A 14,410-nucleotide genomic window follows, 5' to 3' on the forward strand; every position below is an offset into this window, starting at 1 on the left:
TGGGACTGCTGTTGGAGGCGAGGAGCAGCCGAGGGGTCGTCTTCTTCACTCGAGTGTGGACGCGAGTTTCATTCTTCCACATGCATGGGACTAAAAGGCAGGACTTTACAGATGAAGTTACACGTTCCAATGTAGATCCAAGCCGCAGCTCAGCCAGCGCAACTACAATCCTCCCAAGGTATGGAAATGTTTCTCTTTTCTTTTCTTTGCAAACTGCTAAATAATTGGAGTGAAAACGCAGGGCGAAATGAAAGCATCTGTGCGCAGAGCAGGCAGGAGGGTATGGGCTGCTTACTTGAAGTCGGAAAGTGAAAAGAGAGTGGTTGCTTTTTTTTCCGTCTGTGCATGCGGCATAAGACAAGCTTCTTTTGGCTTCCTCTCAGCGGGGAAGAATCTAATACTACCCTAATCTGTTTCTTGTGACCAAATCATCGCAAACAACGCACACCTTTGAGGGACCCTCACGCGCTGTTTTTGATGCCATGCCTAACCGTTGGGGTGAAAACTTGGCCGGCTAATGTAAATGCACGGAAACTGCTCCGGGGTTAGTTTTCCTCTTGTAGAAAAACTCACTTTAGTGTGGCAATGCCCTTGAAAACGTGTTGCTAAGTAGTGCAGGAAAAGGCAGGTGAGCTTAGAGTGTGGGAATCTCTGGAATGCGAGGTCGCCCAGGGGCGGAGATCCAAACTCTGCTCCTATTAGATTGGCTTACCTTTTACCCTCAGGTTGAACTAGCTACGTTCAAACTACGCCATATTTAATGACTCTATTTTGCATTTTAACGAGGGTCGTTTCTTTTTTAACGGTAACCGTGACAGTACGTTGTCATCGTTTTGCACCGTGCAAGAACAACCTATCTTTGTGGCAGGGGTAGACTGAAACAGTAATTCAGACCGGGGATTTGATTCCTTTCCAGGCCACCTTGTTCATGCGAACCTCACCAAACTGCTGTCTTTGAAGGTTTTTTACTGGTTACAAACTGAGTGCTTGCTCTTTAGGGTATCATATGGGCAGTGGTAGAAGGAATACTCAGGTACTGTTACACTTTGCAGTAGAGGCACATTTGTATCTTTAGGTGTTACAAAAACACTTTAGTGTTCTTGTCAAAAACAACTCTTTGTATTAGTTTTTAACGGCTTATATTTGTCTTCTTTATCAGTAGCATTAATTCATAGGGGAAAACCACCATATTCACAACAGTCTCATGAAATCACAATGTCAGTCAAACAAATGACTCGGGATATAATTTATAATTAAGATAACAAAATGAAAAATAAAAAATTGGCAGCAATCAAATATAATCGTAATTATATAAGCTCTAGGTTTCTATCTCCAAAGAAATCACATCATGAAGTGATTACTTTGTTATTAAAAAGGAAATCTGTAGCCAATACTATACAAGCAAAACAGACACAAGCCTCAAGTATAAACACTTAAGAAGTGCAAGAGAATATATAAGCTACGTGTGTGTGTTTGCTTGTCTGTCTGTCTGTGTACACAAAATGAAAAAAGGAGAGGGAAACCAGTGAGTGCAGACCCACAGAGGTGGGGGTGAAACCGTGTAGGTGTAAATGTAAGCAGACAAAGGGTTTTAGAGTTGAAGGCGGGAAACTCTGGATTCCCAGAATCTTTAAAATGAAGCTTTAACTTCGCCAAGGTCAAAATACTCAAGCTGGGATGTGCCGCACATTAGTAAAAAGAGAAATGAGTGATTCTAATGTGAAACAGCAATGAGTGGCTGCACTAAGAAATGAGAAGGATTTTAGAAAGTCTGTATAGAAGATGAATAGTAAAGGGAAAAAAAGAAAAACACATTTACTTTTATATGTATATTTTCTATTGTTAATTGTTCTTAATTGTCATAGCTTGCTTTTAAAAGTACCTGCGTCCACAGTCCAAAACATGGACATTAGGTTAATGAGAGTCTCTAAATAGTCTGTCTCTCTGTGTTAGCCCTGTGATGGACTGGTGACCTGTCCATGGTCTACCCCACTTCTCAACCTATGACAGCTGGCATTGGCTCCAGCTCTCCCCCCAACTCTGAATTGCACAAGTGGTTAAAATGGATGGACAAGTACCCCCACAGATGACTTGCGGGAGTAGTTGTAATTCACTAGCACCATCACTGGCTATGGCTATGTAGACTTAAAACTTACCAGAGCAGTTTTCTCACATGGCAGGCAACCTGAACGTTTTGCCTGGGGATATCAATCCAGAAAGCAAAATGTAGGGTTAGCTAAATTTTGACATGATTATCTTTATTAATAGCCAGTCACTCACAAGTCAAGCTAAATGCACTAAAATTGGGAGTTACCTTAGATGATGCCTTTGTTCATCTAAACCGTTAGATTCCTTACCGCAGTAATCGACTTTTCCCTCACTTTGATATCAGCTGCACCACGAACCATCTTAGATTTTAATAGCAGAATTCGATTTGTGCTGAAGCCATGAATGAATGTAATTTGATGGTGGACACCTGCGCTATTGCTTCAGAAACTTCACCACAAGCAAACCAAAGCAACAACTTCACAATGCAATTCTGCAGCAAGGTCACCAACTGCTCGTTCACTGTGAGTGGACCATTAAATATTGTAACAACAAATACCCGTATGTTGTGTCCGTTGTGGTGTGTGTGTTGACAACTGAGTATGATATTGGCCTCTTGTGTGAATGCGTTACTTATTTCACAGCATTTAGCTTCTTCCAGGGCAATGACCTTTTTCTTTTTATTGTCTTCGTCTTTGCTGACTGTTCGTTTTGCTGGGCAACTTAAATGTTATTTTTATTAGTGCAGAAGTAGGAACCATCCTAGCAAAAAATTAGGTTGGCTGTGTAAAAGTATAGAAAAAATAGAATGCAAATATTTATTATTACCTAAATCTTCACTTTCTTTGAATGAAAATATCCCAGCAGCAACATATCAAAGGTTGATACAAAGACATTTTACATAGTAACCCAACTTTTTTGGTAAAGAAGCCTTTATGTTACTTTTATTTTTTTTTTGTGTGTGTGTGTGTGTGTGTGTGTGTGTGTGTGTGTGTGTGTGTGTACAATGCGGTGGATTCTGCAAGGAAACTCCCTGCAATAGTGTGCTGAATTAGTAGAGGTGGGACTCACCTGGCACCCCACGATATGTTATTATTACAATACTTCACTCATGATACTTTGTCATTTTTTCCAACTGCAAATTATGTCCTTAAAATTAAGCTTTGTCAGCATCTGTTTTATCCAGTAAGATAAAGTTATCTCACTTAAGTTATTATGGTGCAAAATGAAACTGTCAAGCATAAACAATACTGTCAATTTATCTGCCATAAATGTTGCCATCTGTGATTGAATGGAGCCTAGTTCTCAAATAAATGCAGTCTGATTCTGATACAACAATTAAATATGATAAATCACCAAAGCAAAGTGTGTCCAGTGTTGGATTTACAGTTGAGCTAAGTTGTTCAGCTAACATTAACATTACTGGTGCGTGAGACGAGTGCTCTTGTTCATCGTATTCCCAGAGTACTATAATTTATTTTGTAAAATACTGATATTTGGTGTTCTTGTATTGATAAAATATCACATATCTGTGCTGATTCCTTGTCGATTGTTATTGGGTTCTTACTGGCTCTTCTTTAAAAGTCACCATGTTGGAGGTTGATGTTTCTCTTAATATTTGGATATGAACAGAAAGTTGACAACACAAAGCCAAGGTAAAAACCAGCACAAAGAGACTTCAAAGTGATCAACGCAGTGATTCCACTTGAACCAGTAGAAACAGAGGTTGGAGGCAAGTAGAAAGTTAATAGTCTGGCTGCTGTGCTGGGGTCGACAATCACTCAGCTTTAACATCACTCTGGGTTCTTGGCTAGCTTAGTGTTAACATGCTGTCTGTGCAGGCGCTTGCAAAGACCCGAAGTTGTCTTAGCAGTATAATGCAGTTGTTTCTGTTGTGGATGCAGTTTGCACTTTACCATTGTACTGTCATAGTTTTGGACAAAATCAGTAAATCAACTGAAAGTGGAACCGATAAGCGGAATCACTAGGCAAACAGACTAACAATTCCAAGGAATTAAACTAGGAACCGATTCTCAATTCCCAACACAGAAGTATAAATCTCATGTCACTATGCTGTAATTGCAGACTTTTCTTAAACACTGTAGCGTAACCTGAAGTATAATCCTTGAGTTATACTTATGCAGTGAATCTTGAGGGTTGAGGGGGACTTAGCACAGATTTTTGGTGTAGGGCTTCAGAATAGTTTGTTGTTATGACATGCTTAAAGTGTAGATTTAATGTTGAGGTATAAATCTCTCTAGTTTTACCAATGCTAAGCCAATTACACAAGTTTAAAACCATACAATGAGACACATGGCTATTATCTTGTGTGATCTTGACTTAATTTTTTTTTTTTTTTGAAATGGGATATTTGTTTGTTAGCCCTGTGATAGACTGGTGATCTTTCTGCGTGTATCTTGCCTTTAGCACTATGACAGCTGGGATAGGCTCCAGCCTCTCTATGACCCTGAATTGGATAAGCAGTTAAGGGGGAAAAGGGAACCGACCAACCATGTGCATTTCATTCACATTTGTGTTGGAATTCCCAAGAGTAAAGATTATCTCAAGCAACATAAAGGCCTTCGCTCAGTCCTTGGCGTACTTAATAACTTGGCATACTTAATAACTTGAACTAAATGCCCCTAAAACCCAAGTTCGTTGAAAATCATTCCAAGGAGAATAGTTTTTTTGTTTTGTTTTTTTTGCTGTTGTTATTGTAGTTCCCTTGTGTCTGTTTAAGTCTTGGTAAAACCAACGCAGGGAAAGATAAAAGGCTGCAGAAGCAGTCATTCATTTTGTTATGATGGATATCCACTAAAGGTCAAGTCTCATGCAAAGATGCTAGGAGCCATGCTTCAAGTCTCTTTTTTTTGCCATACTGCTTAGAAAGGTTATCTGCATGCATCACCAATGTGACAATAGTGCAAGTTTATTTCAACAGTGAAAATGCATATGGCAACTAATAACACACACATTCACTGTCAAAGACAAACGCACACACATAAAGGAGGGCTCTCTAGGTTACTCTCCTCGTGGTTCACATTACTGCACTAGTCACACACTGCCACACAGCTGACAACCATTGAAGGAGGTTTACTGTAGATTTGAAACAGTACGATTTTGGTTTGTAGAGTCAGTCTCCTTCTGTTTGTTTATTTGTTGCAGTTTTTTTTTCTTTGCTCTAAGCAGTGACACTGCTTCAGGCACACGGAGAGAGGTTTTAGCCGGTCCAACCTACAGCCAGTTAGGCGTCATTTTCATTTGTCATGCTTCCCACTGTTTATCACTCTTGCAGTGCAAATTTATAATGCATTTTCATAACTATCTGTTCTGTGGTTGTTTTTCATTAGGAAAAACCATACTCTGAAGTAGACAAAGCACAGCCAGGCTCGCAAAGGATTGTTTGTGCGTTGGTGTCATTGTTTGACCCAGTCTTCATGGTGACTTTTTTTTTAATGGATCATGACAACGGCTGAATAGTTTAGTGCCCTTTGGCAAGCCTCTACTCCTTGTATTTTTTTCACCCCTTAATTCTGGCCCAACATCAAGGCGTAATCCTTAACCCCTATGTTGCATGTCAGATTTGCTTTTTTTCTACTACGATCAAAAAGCAGCCCCACACACACACACACACACACACACACACACACACACACACACACACACACACACACACACACACACACACTCCATTTTAAGACGGAGAAAATGTTTCCATTCACTGTCTTGTAGCCCATGTGCCTGGAAACAAAATGGTTATTTTTCCTTATGTCTGCATGCCTGTATTCAAATAAAGTACTGAAGTATGAACGTCTTCACATAGCCAGTCAAGAGAAGGTCAGCATCCGTTATGTATAATTCAGTCAAGCACTCTTGAGGAAAAGTTTTTACTGAATAGCGGTGTGCATTTTTTGTCGTATTTACTCCCTTACTAACATTTAGTATAATATTGGTGTATTCATAACATTCGATGATTTTTAGTTTACAAAGTCAAAGTTATGATTGACTGTTAGTGTTTACGTTACGTTTAAAACACTTTCACTAGATGTAGAGTCTTCAAAAGTGTGATTGATGTTCAGATTTTGATTTATTTTTTTTTTCTCTCTGCTTGTGAAGTTTCCTCAGCTACTGTGCCAGTGTGGGATGATAATAATAGTTCATTGTGGCAGTGGCAATCAACCAAAGAATGGCTTTTATGCATCCTTTGACACATAATTTATTTATTTTTCCCATCAAATTAACCCAGCAACTTTCTATCCCACATCTACGTGGTTTTATCCAGAGGCAGTAGATCTCTCTACTCCCTACTTTCTTCTTTGAGAACAAACCACATGTAGGAAAAAAGGGATTTTCCAGTGTGGAGTTGTTGTAGCCGTTCCTTTTTTTTTATCACTCAATATAAAAAAAATATGCATTCCTATTCTCCAAAAATATGTGAAGATAACAGTGTTGATATGGAAAAGTATTTCAAGGTGTCCTGTCAGTTTTTACTCATATTGTGCACAAAATAATAATAATTAGAGAGCTATAATTCATGTATGTGGTTCATTCAGTTTTGTTTTGGCATGCGTGGATAAGCCTTGACATGCGCGGCTGCTAGCTGATTGTTGATCTAACTGGATATGTAGATGGAAAGAGCGCCAGATTTCATGCTTTGGTTGGATCCCGGACAGCTAAAGATAATACAGAACACAAAGCTTGTCAGCGCTTCTAGAGATTAGGTTCACAATAGACTTCGGTCCAGTAAAACAGCCCTCCATTGGCCCGACATGCTGAGTCTGGAAAGGCGGCCCCACATTAGTGTGTATGTGGACAGTTAAGCGGAGAGGCAGAGCTTTTCCTCTCACTGTCGCTTGCTCCACATGCGGCCTTACTACTGGAATCTTTCTCCAAGCTCATTGCTCGAACAATCCAATCTCTTTAAGCCTATCTGGCTGCAGAATTACCTCAACCGGGCACATAATACCTTGTTGAATATTTCAGAGTGCTACTCACATTATCACCCCAGGCAAAAGCTATCACTTCGCAAATCATGAAAGGAGGAGTGATGTGAAAGTCCATCTCAGTGAGGTGCTTAACATAACAAGCAGCCCCCCCCCCCCCCCCCCCCCCCCCCAAAAAACAACTTTGTGTAGTCGTAAAAAAATTTCAAATGCTAGAAAGACGTTGGCTTTTGAGCCAGTTGCCGTACCGCTTTTAATAATTCAACATGCTATGTAGTCTAAGCTCTTATTTAAAGGTTTACAGTACTGGACGAGTATTGAAATTGAACCAGCAGACCCTACCTGCATAAAGTGGAAACTGTAATGGTCTGACATTTTTAGTTTGTAACTTAATTGTTTATGTAATTTCTCAAACTTTTAAAATCATATATTAAAGACATGATAGTACTTAAGTTACAAACATACATTTTGGCTATGTACCTCTTGGTTACTCCTTTTTAAGCTAAAATTGCTTGTTTGTGGCATCAGATGTCATCCCAAAGTGGTATGTGAGTGCTCCTGGTGGCTGTATTTAGTCAAAAGGTGAAGGTCGCTCCCCAATGTCGTTTTAGTGACCACAAGGGTTATACATGCTCACAGGGTACAACTGAAAACTAAACTATCTGCAGGATTTGTCTGCCTCACCTGTTTCCATAAAAAGATTCACTTCCTAAATGTCAAGGCATTTAGAAGACTGCAACAAAGTCAAATTACCTCTGAAAAGGGGAGTTGTTGACACTCGAAATAAACAAATAAATACAGTTCAAGGCAGCACATGACATTTAAAATGACATTTTATAGTTCCCAATTTTGTGTTTGGCCACGGAGTTGAAAGGCAGATGTTGGCTATATGATATCAAAGCCCATATTGTATCTTTTCTTTCTTTTTTTTCTGTCAGAGCAACCTGATATAGTGACAACATCAAAGTGGGCATACCTGACGCCTTAAGCCAAGGGTGCACCCTCTGATTTAACTTAAATGAACTACACACGGCTCTAAAGATTTCTTCTTTTCCTAGCACACAGCTTAGTCAGATTATGTGCGCCAAGGAGAAGAGAGATGCCCTAGAATTTCTTAGCTTCAAAGAAAACAAACACAAAAGTTTCTGGTTAATATCTGCAAATTGCTCATGCTGTACTAGAGAAACTGTCACACCTATGCTACCAGCTTACAAATGCAGTCAACCCGTTAAAGGTTTCATTCACGTCTCAGCAAGAACAGTTTTTTTGGCACCTGAAGTGCACTTTCCGTTGCTTGCACCAGTAACCCTGAACAATGCCAAGCCCTTTAAGTTTTGGATAGAAGTCATTCCCAGGTGTTCAGAGATAATTTGAGATTTCCTGTTGTTTCCAACAAAAGCCCCAAAATGATGGGAAAAAAACTGCATCACACAAGAAGGGGAGCATCTTATGTTACCACTGGGATGAGACATGGCTTGTTTTTTATGTCACGCACTGGCCATCTGAAAGCATTGCAAGAGTATAGCTATGTGATATGATGAACACACACCTGCAGCCTGAGAAGGCCTCGAGTAAAACCATACATACTTCAAAGTAATACGTGTTCTCCCTGAATCATTACAGAAAAGAAATTAGGAATTTCATTTTATTAGTCTGTGCGATGTGAGTTGTTCTTTCAATTCAATCTACATGGCTAGGTTACTAATATCGTGCAATCCAAAAGAATCCCTCTATTCGATTCAGTTGTTCACAGGGATATTATAGTTTGTGACAGTCACCTTGTTGTTTAGATCTCTTTAAGTTCCAAAATTGCCCATTTACGGCAGTGAATTTTTAAAATGTCCCATGGTTAGACATTAAAATATGGACATGCATCAGAACTCAATCATTGTTTTAAAATGTTATCTGGTGGTGGTTGGATGAACTGACATTTATTTAAGCAAGGTAATTCTGTCTTGAGCTGTAGTGCTTTGCATATTGTTGCCCTGGCTGTGTGATCGAGATATAATTATAATGGATAATCCTCCTTTTCGAAACCTAGTATGAACATACTTCACGAAATGAAATGATTATTTTTTTTATTCAGTATGACTCAAAATGAGTGACTGAGGCTCTAAACTGAGCACGAAAGTTTTCATATAGACTTGCACAGGACCAGAAGTCTTTTTGCAACCACAGATACCGCCCCCTGGTGATGTTAAAAACAGTGCAGCTTTATGAGACCTTTGCATTGAGTTTAAGCTTAATTCATACTTCTGGGCTGACTCTATGTACAGGCCTATGCAAGTACCCAGTGCTGTTGCCAGGAGTTATGCTTGTGTGTGGTATGGCTGCACTGCAGTTTTATTGCCAAAACACTAGCTGCTATTAAGGGTTTCGCTCTTTGTGTCAATCTTTTTTTAAACAATTTGAAAAATGGTGTCAGAAGTAGTATCAGGAAATGTGAAGGAGGAAACTACGTTGATTAATTGGTGTTAACATGATGTTTATGTACCTTACAGCGTACCTACAGTAAGCAACATTGGGTTACCCAACGTAATCCTTGGTTCTTGGAAAAACAGAGTGAGATGTTTCACTATGGGAATCACCTTGTTGTGATCAACTACGGAAGCTCCAATGACACCATGTCTGTCCATAACAGACCTTGTCGAGCCATGCTCAGCGATCCGCCTCCTTATTCAAACATGGCCAACCAGCCCTTCGTTACTCATTGTAAGCAGATTTCTTTGTGCCCAAGCAAGGAGGGAAGTGTTGGTGAAACAAATCACTCTGTTTTCAAGGAGCCAGAGGTTATGTTAAGTACCCCCCCCCCCCCTTTTTTTTTTTTTGGTAACTTCGCTTGGTGTTTTCACTGCGGGGAGATGCAGCCCAATCCAGCACAGCTAAGCTCCAGCACTGCTCAAGATCTAAGGTTGGACCCTGATGCATTAGATTCCAGCACTGCCTGACCCAGAGATGACTGTGCAACATCCAACCTATAAAAATGCACAAAGGCCAAAGAGACTTTTGGTTGGGTCATAGGCTGCTTCCATGACTTCAGCATCACTCAAGCCTGACAGGTTTAGCCATAAGGCTCTCTTACCTGAGTGCAGCCCATTACACGCCCACAACCTTGGACTGCTCCCCTGGAGGACGAAGGATGAGATTATTGACTCCTGGGCGTAGAAGGTGAAGTCCTCCATGTCCTCTAGTTTGAGGAGGTTGGAGCATCAACTCCATGCCATCTACACCGGACTCGCCCATGTTTTGATCGAGGAGGCCCTCAAATGATGGGGGGCAAGAGCAGAGACTCTTCCTGGATATCACTCGTTGCAGTAGCAGCTCGCAGGCAGTGGTCCTGACTGTTCTTCACTGTTACTCTCAACCTCCTTTCCCATACAAATGATAAATATCAGATGAGGGTCCCTGCCCGAGACGGTGGCACTGCATGATGCGGGGAATCAGCGGGATACAACCTCTTTAGCCTTTGATTCTGGCCCTTTGGTGGAGGTAAGAGCCATAGCCATGGCTAACAGAAAGGGGTAAGACTAAGCTACACCCGGCCTGTCATAACACATTAGCCCGTTCATAACTAGCACTAGCTGCCATCAAATCCAAGCTAGTAGCAGCGTGAGCCGGTTCATCATGTTAGAATAAGAAGGCGGAGCCCTGAGCACAGCGTGACAAGGTCAGTCATGGACAGACGTGGTGTCACTGGAGCTTCCGTAGTTGGTCAAGCCAAGGCGATTCCTATAGTTAAAAACTAAGCGAAGTTAGAAAAAGAACTATAAATTCCTGTCACTTTCCAGAGCACGACACAATGTCCATCTTCCATACTGTCTGTGGTAGTGAGTAAAAGACTCCAAAAATCCCCCTAAATTCAATGATGACTGCCAGTCAGAGCAGTATCTGAAATGATAGTTAAATTTTGAATGTCCTTACAGTAGAAAAAGGCATTAGAACAGTGTAAGAAGACTGTAACATTAAAGTTTAGTTTCCTTTTATTGTGCTAAGGAAAATTGCATTAAAATATATCTATATTTACTTTTCATCGATACCCTGTGATCAATTTAGATATATCAAAATTTCAGACCCACTCTCATTATTGTCACACAAATATATACTCTCTCGCCTACATTTTGTTTGTTGGAGTTTCTCACTGTAGTATATACATGAAATCTTTTGTTGAAAGAAAGTTTTTGTTGAAGAGAAAAATGATGGGGTCATTGATGAGTAGCCTTCCAGCAATGTGTTTCACAAACATGTTAGCAAATCACTGTGAAGACACCACTTGACTCTGCAACACCATCTGCTCAGCTGTGATGTGGCGTGTGCTGCATGTGCTGCAGGCAATGCAGAAAGCATTGTAGACAATCAAGCTGGAGCCGCTCTGCCAGGGAAATCATGTGATGACAACTTTTACAATACATCCAAAGTATCTTTTCCTGCATTATCTTGTCAGTTTCTGTGCAACATGTAAACCGATGCAGATCTGTGATGGACTAGGCTGATGATTTGCTAGCTTCAATTATTTCAGTTATTTATTTATTCGAACCTTGTTTTGCTATCAGAGTGCATTTAATTTGAAAGGTATTATTCTTTTCCTTCAATTAAATGTGAATGGAGATCAAAAATCCTGTCAGTAATGTTGAATAGCTTCTTCGTGACACAATAAAACAGGTTGTTGGGCACCATTTTCACCCACCTTCCCTCCAGCAGTTATTGGCAGTAGTCACTGAAATATTCAACCTAAGTTGGTGCTGACTTTTTTTTCCTCTCTGCCTGATCTGATTTCTGTACAGTAACCTGCCACATCAGAATGTAAACATTTTAGTTTAAAAAAAAGTACTCATGTGCAGAACACATCAATCTGTCAACAGACACTTTCCAACCTGTAATTCACAGCTTGTGGTAAATACCAGATTTGCTTGCAGGTTATTGTAGAACCCCATAACTGCTTAAAAAATGAATTATTGCTACTGGGCTGTTTCTAGCTTGCATAGAAATATGGCAAAATGTGTACTTGTAATACTTAATGTATGCTATCTCTATTCTGTCTCTTGATCTCTGTTTGAAAAAAGTGCAGACTAAAGGTACGTGCTGGGCTAATCTTGGAGTTTATATAACTTTCAGATACCTTTCACTTTCTATCTTGTTATGATGTACACAAACACAACTAATTTTTATGGTATGCTATGACATGATATATTTAGATCAGACCATGGTACTTGTAAATGACATGATTGGAGTTAAAATATAGTGTACATTTTTAATTGATCACAATAGGGGAAAAAAGGAAGTACCATGTAATAGTGGGTCTTTGTGCTTAAACATTCTTTTAACTGTTTCAATAACATTAACAGAACATTTGCTTGTTTCATTTTGAAAGCACTTGCTTCATTTCTTTATGTTTTGTATGTATATTTGTGGAGTTAATAGTGGCAAGACTCAAATTTGAATGGACAGCAGCACATTGTTTCATGACCCCTGCCTGTCAACTCTGAAGCGTAAGGCATTGAGTAGGCAGTGCTGATGCAAATCAGTTATCAGAAAATACATTGCGCATCTTTAATTTATCTATGCACATCCCCCTTTAAGTTCATACTTCCCAGCAAACAACAGTTGGAGTTTTTTTTGTTGTTGTTGTTTTTCCTGGTTTACCAGAGTTCAGAAGTCAGTCTCACTAAATTCAGTCTTTCAGTGTGAGTATTTTATAATTATTGAAGCTTACTGTGTTCACTGAACAATTATTTTAAGCGACGTTTAAAGCCAGAAGACCAGAATATCTTTGGAGCCTGGAGATTGTCTATTAAAATGAAAAGGGAAGTAGTTTGTGTCAATATAAAAGGATTATCTTTTACATCCCAAAGCAGAAGAGCTATTATGATAACCAGAAAATGGCTCTGGTCACTGTCACAGATACATTTCCTAGCTCCTTTAATCATTCTTAATTAAGGTCAGTACCATTATCTTTTAAATGACGACATTTCTAAATTGCCTGAAGAATCATGTTTGATGTCCATTGTTCATTCACTCACTATAATTCTTAAACTCTAGCAGATATTGGTAATTGGTGATGTCTGTCAATACTTTTGTGTGCAATTAAAGGACTTGCAGTTATTACGGCTTGTGTTTTTTGGCACATCAGAGTTCTTGATAATGTTTTTGGAAATAAGTTATGTTTAAACTGTGGGTCCATAGTGTAGTAGCAAGTGAAAGGTTGCTGCTTTGATCCCAGCCTGAGACACAAATTCCCTTTGGGGTGGCGTCAGGAAGGTCATGTGGTGTAAAAGTAGAGCTACCCACTGCGGCAACCTCTTGTGACAAGGGAGCTGCAAAAAGTAGCTTTTATGTTTAACCTAAACCTTTCTATTCTTTTCAAAATGGAAGCAAAGGAAAGTTAAGTAACTAAATAACTTCATGGTAACAGTGTGTCTTTTCTAATAGTTTTCCATCAATAGAGAACTTGGGGCGAAAGCAGATAATTCCACCATTAGGATTCATGAAATTTGGACTTATTATGGGTGGATGATGATGGTCTCAAAATTTTACAATGTTATTTCAACAAAATCTCTAATTATTGTAGTTCTAAAAATATAGAAAAAAAAATACTGAAAGTGGTGTTATCAATGCTTGCAGATGGCAGTATTTATAAGTGTCATTAAATGAAAGGCATTTTCCATCCCTCTTTTCAAATGAGCTACTGTCATTGATGAAACACTTCCTCATTTGAAGTGTGAATCAAAGTGCCAGCAGAAGCAGCAGCAGCAGCATTATACTGCAATAATAGCGACACGCCATTATGTGTAATGAGACATCATAAGTCAAGTGTAGGCACAAAAGTGGCCTAAGTACTCTTGTGCTTGGGGTACTTTTTCTCTGGAAATTTTAAGTAAAAGTATAACATGACTGCTTAACACTTAGTTTCACAGTAACTAAAGTAAATTGACCATGTAACTTTCAGGAGGTGCACAATAGTGTTACACAGTAAAACTGAAATATATATTCTACCTCAGATGTGTCTTGGGTCTGGATTTTTAGCCAGCTGCTTTTTTCAATTTGTTCTTCCTGCCACATGGAGTGCAGCTAGCAAGCGGAGCTAAGAATGCTTGGTCGAGACATTTGTTTACTTTTAGATCGCATCACCAGTTGCTAGTATCTCCTCTTTCGTTTAGTTGTTCTCAGTGGTGTTCTCAGAAAGCTTTCTTGTACATTTACTTTAAATTACTTTGTTGGAAATAGTTGAAGTAGCTTCCTTTTTACTTAACTGAGATCGCTGACATGCACTCTTGCTCTCAGACATGCCTGGGAAAGTTAATATCAGCATAATGAGCACCTTTCCACAGTGGGAGCTCAGAGCAGCAAGTGCAAGGTACAGTAAACTCTTAAAAGAGCAACACCCTGAACTGAAGTCACAAATATCCTTTTTTCCGACAGCAGTG

The 14,410-nt window shown here is 39.5% G+C and overlaps 1 protein-coding gene across 7 annotated transcripts in view; it reads left to right on the forward strand.

Moving 5' to 3' along the window:
• Positions 1-28: 28 nt before the first annotated feature.
• Positions 29-14,410, forward strand: part of LOC134644297 (plakophilin-4-like) — an 85,800-nt gene continuing 71,418 nt past the window's right edge. For 3 of the 7 annotated variants that reach the window (XM_063497199.1, XM_063497198.1, XM_063497203.1), the window contains exon 1: positions 30-178. The gene's annotated coding sequence lies outside the window, so the exon portion shown is untranslated. Of the gene's footprint in view, positions 179-14,410 lie in introns of all 7 variants that reach the window. The other 4 variants (XM_063497196.1, XM_063497197.1, XM_063497200.1 and 1 more) reach the window with 3 other exon arrangements.

Source organism: Pelmatolapia mariae, linkage group LG16_19 (assembly GCF_036321145.2).
Source record: "Pelmatolapia mariae isolate MD_Pm_ZW linkage group LG16_19, Pm_UMD_F_2, whole genome shotgun sequence".
NCBI classification, from domain to species: domain Eukaryota; kingdom Metazoa; phylum Chordata; class Actinopteri; order Cichliformes; family Cichlidae; genus Pelmatolapia; species Pelmatolapia mariae.